Source organism: Bicyclus anynana, chromosome 11, assembly GCF_947172395.1.
Source record: "Bicyclus anynana chromosome 11, ilBicAnyn1.1, whole genome shotgun sequence".
Classification (NCBI taxonomy): domain Eukaryota; kingdom Metazoa; phylum Arthropoda; class Insecta; order Lepidoptera; family Nymphalidae; genus Bicyclus; species Bicyclus anynana.
The window spans coordinates 4,409,019-4,417,044 of record NC_069093.1 but is presented as its reverse complement, the minus strand read 5'-3'; the positions used below and the strand labels follow the sequence as shown (position 1 = coordinate 4,417,044).

The 8,026-nt window shown below is 34.5% G+C and overlaps 1 non-coding gene across 1 annotated transcript; it reads right to left on the bottom strand.

Moving 5' to 3' along the window:
- Window positions 1-221: 221 nt before the first annotated feature.
- Window positions 222-294, bottom strand: Trnaf-gaa (transfer RNA phenylalanine (anticodon GAA)). The gene has a single exon. It is a non-coding gene; the product is annotated as a tRNA-Phe (tRNA).
- Window positions 295-8,026: the final 7,732 nt, after the last annotated feature.

Sequence of the window (8,026 nt, the reverse complement as noted above, 5' to 3'; positions counted from 1 at the left end):
ACCCATACGGGGCCCTTAGTCATGAGCTGGTTCATGCATCGCGACACGATCCAAACTTTGTTGAGTTGAGTTTAGATTGTGCCGCGATGCATGAATGATGCCGTGTTTCATAATCAATTAATATGAATAACACTTACGATACTTTAAATAAAAAATAACCTTTCGTGCAGTCGGGTAAAAATAACTTTATTATTTTTAAAAAGCAATAATAAAAATACATCTGCCGAAACCAGGGATTGAACCAGGGACCTTTAGATCTTCAGTCTAACGCTCTCCCAACTGAGCTATTTCGGCTGTGTTGGTATTGATGTAACTTAACTTCTTGTTATTATAAAATATTGTCACACCAAAATTCTCAAAACAAAATGCTCAAGATATTGATTGTCATTTTGTTTATAAATAAAAATGCACATGCGATTACGTACCTCATCGTTAGAGTATTAAAGTGGATGGATCGAAAATAAGGCAAATATAAATACTGTATTTTTTATATTATTTTTTTTTTTATTGAGAAAGAATACAATTAGAAACTTGACTTAACTTTTTCTAATAACTATACATACTAATACTGGTTGCATTTCCGCGATGGACAGACCGGCTGATCCTTTGCGCAAAAAATAAGCCAGCCCTTCTGTCACCAGTCGAGGCAACTACAGTGCCCGTCACGAGATATTGTGTTTGTGAAGTTAGCAACAAATGACTGCGCAATGAAACAATAACGATACAAACGGCGAGGGCGGGGAGTGTTCACGTCTGTACGAATGCGCATACTCATTCCGCAGCTAACTTCACAAACATAAAGATCCGTGGCGAGCACTGTAGCTGCGGTGAAATAATTCGGAGGGTTTTTGTTGGCACTGCGACTCCATGGCCCAAGGGTCTACGTAGTAGGAACAAATATTATGTAACTCTCGGTCAGAGACATTTATGCGACTTCACAGGTAGTTCTCAGGTGGACTGATGACATCAAGCGAGTCGCAAGGATTCGCTGGATGCAGGTGCTCAGTATCGTGATTTTTGGAAGTCCCTACAAAAGGGCCTATGTCCTGCAGTGGACGTCCATCGGCTGATACGATGATATCGGTTTCAACTATTTCTGCAGCAGATCCTGGTCTTGACTCTATTTCCCTGATATGGCACGGATCCAGTCTTTCAATGCATGTAGCTTCGTTATAAAATATACAGGGTGCCCCGTATTATTGCAAAAAAACGCAAATGAGACACCATCTAATTATCTACGAGTAAAACATAATTTGTATAGTTTGGAAAAAATCCTAGGTTCATAAAGTTACATATATTTTTTTTTCAGATTTTTTTTTTTTTTATCTTGAATCAGTTTTTACAATGCTGTAGCTGCTGTCATTAAGATTATAAAGATCTGATTATTGTTAAACATTAAGGATTAAATTACCAATGCTATATGCTATTTTTATAAATAACTAGCGGACCCGGTCAAGCTTCGCTTTGACTTATGTGCACTTCTTCCCTATCCCGTAATACCCTACTCCTACCCCTACCCTACCCTACCCTACGTAAATTAAAATTTCTATTTTTGGATATAGAAGCTTTAATTTACACAAAATAAATTTATGAACGCACCCGTAAATGTTAATATTATTTGTCAGTATTTCTGAACGCATGTATAAATGTCAATCGTTACATAAACATTGACAGTTTGGACAACAAATGTTTGACAGGTAGTAAACAAAATAACATTTATGGAAAATTATTCATCTTTCATAATTATTTATTCGTCGAGTTTTCATTGTTGTTAAGATGTATTCTGCTATTCTTGGCGGAGACAAATACAACGAATGAAAAACCATGAAAATCGGTCCAGCAGATCTCGAGATAAAAGTGTTGTAACAAACCCTAAGATGTTTTATTTGTTTTTTAGAAGAAACTTTGAGTGCAATAATTATTTTACGGGACACCCTGTATATTAATTTGTGTATGATGTGTACTGTGTGTTTGTGTGGTTTCCAATTATAACGCCACAGCGCTTGCATCTAAAGGAGAAAGATCGTTATTCTACATTGTTTGCTTTTAAAATTTTACAAATTTATCCTTACATCAGAATTGCTTTTATGAATATTGCTTCCTGGGATAAAGCTGTGTGCAGAAGGGTGTGTAATTACGTAAAAGCACATGTCGCTTTAATGGTCGCTTGGTAATGAAAAATGTTAACGTGAGAACTTTTATTTCAAAATGAACGTTTGTTTGAAAAAGAAAAAAGAATGGTTTCACCTTTATTATTAAATTATGCAACGCTAACACCCGGTTACCCCTTTTAGTATTTTTTTAACAAAGTATTTAACCACTAACAGGTTTTTGTTTTATACAATTTGTTTGCTATATTTGTGGTTTGTTTATTTATTTTATTTTGTAGGATAACTTACAGCCAGTATCTAAGTTCTTAGTATGTCTTAACGGGGTGGAAATCTCTGCGATTAATTACGACCAACACAATTTCTGGACCACATCCAGGACATCTATATCTATCTTCTATCTATAATTAAAATAAAACTGGTCGAATTCTATACATTTTTTCGCAATTTGAGATTTTACTTATACCATTTTAACAACATACGTTACCTTGGCATAGAGAACTACTAGTGCCATCTAGAATCTATACTTATAATACGAATTCTATACATTTTGTATATTCTGTACAATGAAGATATTTTGAAATTTTTTGTCAGGGGGGGGGCAATATATAATCGATATTGAAGCTAAAAATATTTTTTTTCCATTTTTTTGTTTGTCTGTCTCTCTGTCCGTGTTTTTTGTTATTCGGGCATCACGCTGAAACTACTGAATGAATTCAAATGAAACTTGGCATGGTTTAAGACCATAATACGGTAACTGTTATAATATACTTTTTATTGCGAAAATAAAATAAGAAGGGGGTGAAATAGGGGTTGAAAGTTTGTATGGGAAGTTCATCATTTTTAGAGTTACAGTTTGAAAAATTTGTTCATAAATCATAAAACTCTTACCCGATGAACAAGTATTTAAGGACTGATGAAAATGGAAGAAGCAAGGAATATATGCAAGAATCGTAGTTAGTAGAAGGTCGCGGCCTTAAACCGTCGAGTTGTATCGAAGGATTGATGAAAATGGAAAATACAATGGAAATATTCAAGGTTCATCCAGTGGAAGGACGGGGCCACAGAGTAAAGATGATGTCAGTGTGAGTCTTTACAAGAAGCGTAGTGAAGCCGGTGAAACCCATAAAACAAACATCAGGCGTCTCCTTGACATCCGCATATACAAACTTTTTTCATAATTTGTATTTCAAAATTTAACACTAACATCAATTACGTAAATTAATATAATAATCCATAAATACCAGTAAAAAAATACTCCAAATACTCCATCTCTTTAGTATTTGTAAACAGTTTTTTAAATATTTCAAAACACAACACGCCATTTTTCTTGACTATCAATGAAAGTTACTGATGCGACGCTTCGTGTCGTACTGACTCGAGAACGTATTCGTTTTTGAATTGTATTTGGAGAGGCTACGACAATGCGTGTTCCGTACGCTCTATCTGTATAATCTGTGGTGTTGACAAAATAGTACTACAAGTTTTCAAGCATTTAAAACATTTCTTTTACATCGTTCGCGTTACGCGAGTTTCCGCTGTAGCTAATTTCGCATGCCAGGCACTTAACATAAAATAGAAGGACGTTGAATAAAGTAAAACGATAATTTCGCGAGTTAATTACCCCAGTTTTATAAGCACTTCTTAATCACTTTGCGTTTAACGTTTCATATACACATGTTATATGTAAATATATTGCACTAAGAGTCCGTGACAACCAGACTTTACCTATTTTTTTATTTATATTCATATTCATTTATTTGTGGAGAATACACAGATAATTATGTATTTGACCATTTATGGCGTACAACAATTTATAAAGACAATTAAAATCTAAAAGAAATTAAAAAGAAAGTCAATAGCAATTAAAATAAATTAAACTTTATTTTATTTTATATTCTTAAAAATTAGCCCTTGACTACAATCTCACCTGATGGTAAGTGATTATGCAATCTAAGATGAATTCGTTCTAACTTGTTAGGACGAGGCTGAAAATTTACACCCCTTTCGGTTTCTACACGACATAGTACCGAACGCTAAGTCGCTTGGGCGGTACGTCTTTGCCGGTAGTGTTTTAGCTATCCACGGCCGAAGCCCTTCACCAGCCAGACCTGGACCAATTAAGAAAACCTCATTCGGCCCAGACGGGATTGGAAATCCACCGCGTATACTGCGCCACGGCCTCATGAGATCTCCTTATAGTCTCTCTCCTCCATAAGTTTCAATTTATGGCTAATTTTCAGCTTTGGAACGTTTGAAATTTTTAGGACCAAGTTTGTATGCAGACTGGATTTCTCCTTTGCTACATTTCAAAGCCACCACGATCCAAACTCCATAGTTGGGTACTTAACTTATATATGGTAGGAGCATGGGCTAAAAAGTAAGTCTGGGTATTGCAGGCTCGTTCTGTATAGAGCATTTGCGCAATAGAGGCCTAATCGCATTTGGTAAGCTTATTAGTTGTTCGTGCTATTACATAAATTATTCCGTCCCTTATCAGATTATCGCTAATTTTGAACGCGTTTACATTAACAAATATTGCGTTGATTTTCCAATGTGGATTTACAAAATTTTAATATGTTTCTTGAATTTCCTCTATACCTTTTAAAATCAAGATATCATTTTTCCCTAATCTCTCTTCAAATATGAGAAGCCTTCTGTCCACCTGAGCTTAAAGTGAGTTATTGATAAGTTTATGCTACCCTCCATATTGTTAATAATATAAAGTATATTATTAACAAATCAAATTCATAAGTATTATTGACTGTATGGGGGAGTGTCTTTTGAGAGAATGTGGATTGGCAAACTTCAAACTCGTAGAGAATTCTCAGGTATGCATGTTTCCTTACGATTTGTTTCCTTCACATTTTGTGATACGTGATATTTAATGTCTTAAATATCACGTGTCACGTGCTAACACAGTTGTGTCATCAGCGTAACGTAAATTGGTTAACGTTTGTTTCACCAATGCTGATGCCACTCTTTGAGAGCTCATCTCATTATATACTCTCCATATATATTTAACAGAATAGGAGAAAGCACACAACCCTGCCTAACCGTAACGTACCAGATATTATTAACAGGGTAAAATGGAAATGATTTTCCGACAGAATTGCTAAACATTACTATTTTAACACATGGAAACCCTAATCTTTGTATATGAAATGAAAACAATACTCAATTTGAGGACATAAATAAAACGTGTTTTAGTTATGAAAATATCGATTGCTCGACCAATATGAATCTTATTGGTAACAATATAGAGTTTATTTTAAAGAGCACTATGCATGTTTTAATTTTAGTCGCCGCTTAGGTATTCTACAGGCCAGGGTGGGATAGAACACTGGACACTAGCACAGTAGGTGGATATTAAAACTGCGTGAACAGCGGTATTGGCCCGAGCTTCGGACAAAGCACTTTAAAAACCGTCGTAGGTTATTTCCAATATGGTTACGTGAGTTGGAAGATATAAAGGAGACCGACCATTTTTCATAGATTAAACTCTCAGACTCAGATTTTAAAGTTGTTTAATTTCAGTTTGATTGACAATAGCTTATTCAAGATATGGGCAATTTAATAAAAGAAACAGCTACACGAAAGTACACTGTCTGAAACACCAAAATCTATATTATTACTGGCCACTAAATCTATATTATTAATCGAGCCCGGGATGCTAAATTTGCAGTTATTAAAGCGTCATGAGAATTAATTAGATTTGGTAGATTTGATGATAGAAAGAATAAATGGTTAGGTACCTATCTATATACTGTTTTCGTTTTCAGCGTTGGGGAAAAAAACTACAGACTTTAAAGATAATTTTTATTACTTTGGCTTACTGAAGTCATCGGAAAACATGAGCGATTATTCAGGAGATTATTTCATTTAAAATAATTAAAAAATTAACCACGCTCGTGGCTCGATAACAGAAATTTAAGGGTTTTATTTTGTAATTTTGGAACCCTCCCATTCCTTTACGTTACGCTCAAATTGTCAGGTATTCAAAATGCACACCATTAAGCTATCAACTCATCTACCTTATCTTAATCTGACGTGATGGTTGACTATTTCTGAAATTAGTTTTTTTTGACCACCAATATTAAAGGTTTATACTTGGTGGAGGTACTGAACGACGTGCAAGGTATAGTCCCTTATGTTCATCTGCCGCGCTCGAGTAACTGCGAAAATCCCCTCTTCGGCTCCCCTACTATCAATGTAATGTAAATTTACGATTTTCGGGATATTTTTAATTGTAAACTTGCATAGTTTAAATAGTGGGTTATATATATCTCGAATACACTGTAGCACTTCCAAGATTAAACGCTGCTTTTAATATTTCGTTGAATAAATAAAAGTTTATCTATAAATAACAAAATCAAAAATAATAAATTTATGTATGAGATACAAATAATATATTTTTGAGTAAAGAATTATTATGAATGTTTTAGTGTTATACTAAAATATACCGTATTGCCAAAGCAGTAGAACCTATTTTGTTATGAGAACTTCAGAATGTATTTTTACTGGATACTTAAGTATTCTACCGGGGTGTAGAAGGGTGGATATTAAAGCCTGACCGTTGGTGTTTTGGTCATAATTTTGCAAAAATATCATAAAAATCACAAACCCCGAACCCCATGTGACTTACGAAAGCCTTAGCTTACTAAAGCTCTGTTGTGTTTCGTAGATTTATTCTAAATGCTCGCGAAGTAGACCACATAGAGGATCTTATTTATATTTTTATTCTTTAGAAGTTATAGCCCTGGACTACAATCTCACCTGATGGTAAGTGATTATGCAATCTAAATTAAAAGCAGACTAATTTGTTAGGAGGAGGATGAAAATCCACAAACCTTTCAATTTCTACACATAGTACCGGAACGCTAAATCAATTTGCGGTACGTCTTTGACAGTAGGGTGGTAACTAGCTACGGCCTCTCACCAGCAAGTCTTGGACTAATTAAGAAAACCTCAATCGGTCCAGCCCTGGATACGTCTTGTAAATCTACCGCGCTTACCACGGGGCCCGCGACTTCGTCCGCGTGGAATTCAGTTTTTACAAATAATACGGGAACCATGATTTTTTCTGGGATGAAAAGTAGCCTATGTGTTAATCCAGAGTGAAATCTATTTCCATTCCAAATCTCAGCCAAATCGCTTCAGTAGCCGCAGCTTAAAGGAGGAACAAACATACTTACACACACACATAAACTTTTACGTCTAAAATATTAGTGTGAAGTGTGATAGTGTGATATGACGCATTTTTTTATTTTTTTTTATTTTGCATGCCTGCCAGTGCTAATACCAGGTTACGAGAGCCGTCTATTTTAGCATGACATTCACAGTTTGCCAGTTTTGGCACCGTGCCGGAACGTTGATGAAGCCTATTTTATTTTTAGCGGAAAAAATTTCATAAATTATTCAAAACTGCGGCTTACCTTCCAGTATTTATTTTACTTCCAATTTGAAACAAGAAAAATAAATACTGGACATAATTTATTTATATAAACTTATATGAACTTAAACAAAAATAATAATCTACTATTACTACTTAGTAATAGTAGATTAATATTTTTACTAATCGATATAATAATATAATAGAATATAATATACCGAAAAATAACACGTTAAATTGTAATCAGTATTTTCAGTTCACATTATGACGGTAGATTATAATATCACGAGTGAGTTTTATAAACTACCGTACTTTACAATCTAACGGTGACATATATACCAGCAAGTAATTGAACAATAGATTATAAAATATCCGTATGATATACATATAAAAAATACATTTTTTAATACAAATTCCATCGTTGGAATAGTATGCCCCTGCATTTTTATTAAATAACGAAAGATACAAAACGGAACATATGTAAATTCCTCGCTTTTACAGTCCAGCGAAAATAGCCAGCGAGCGA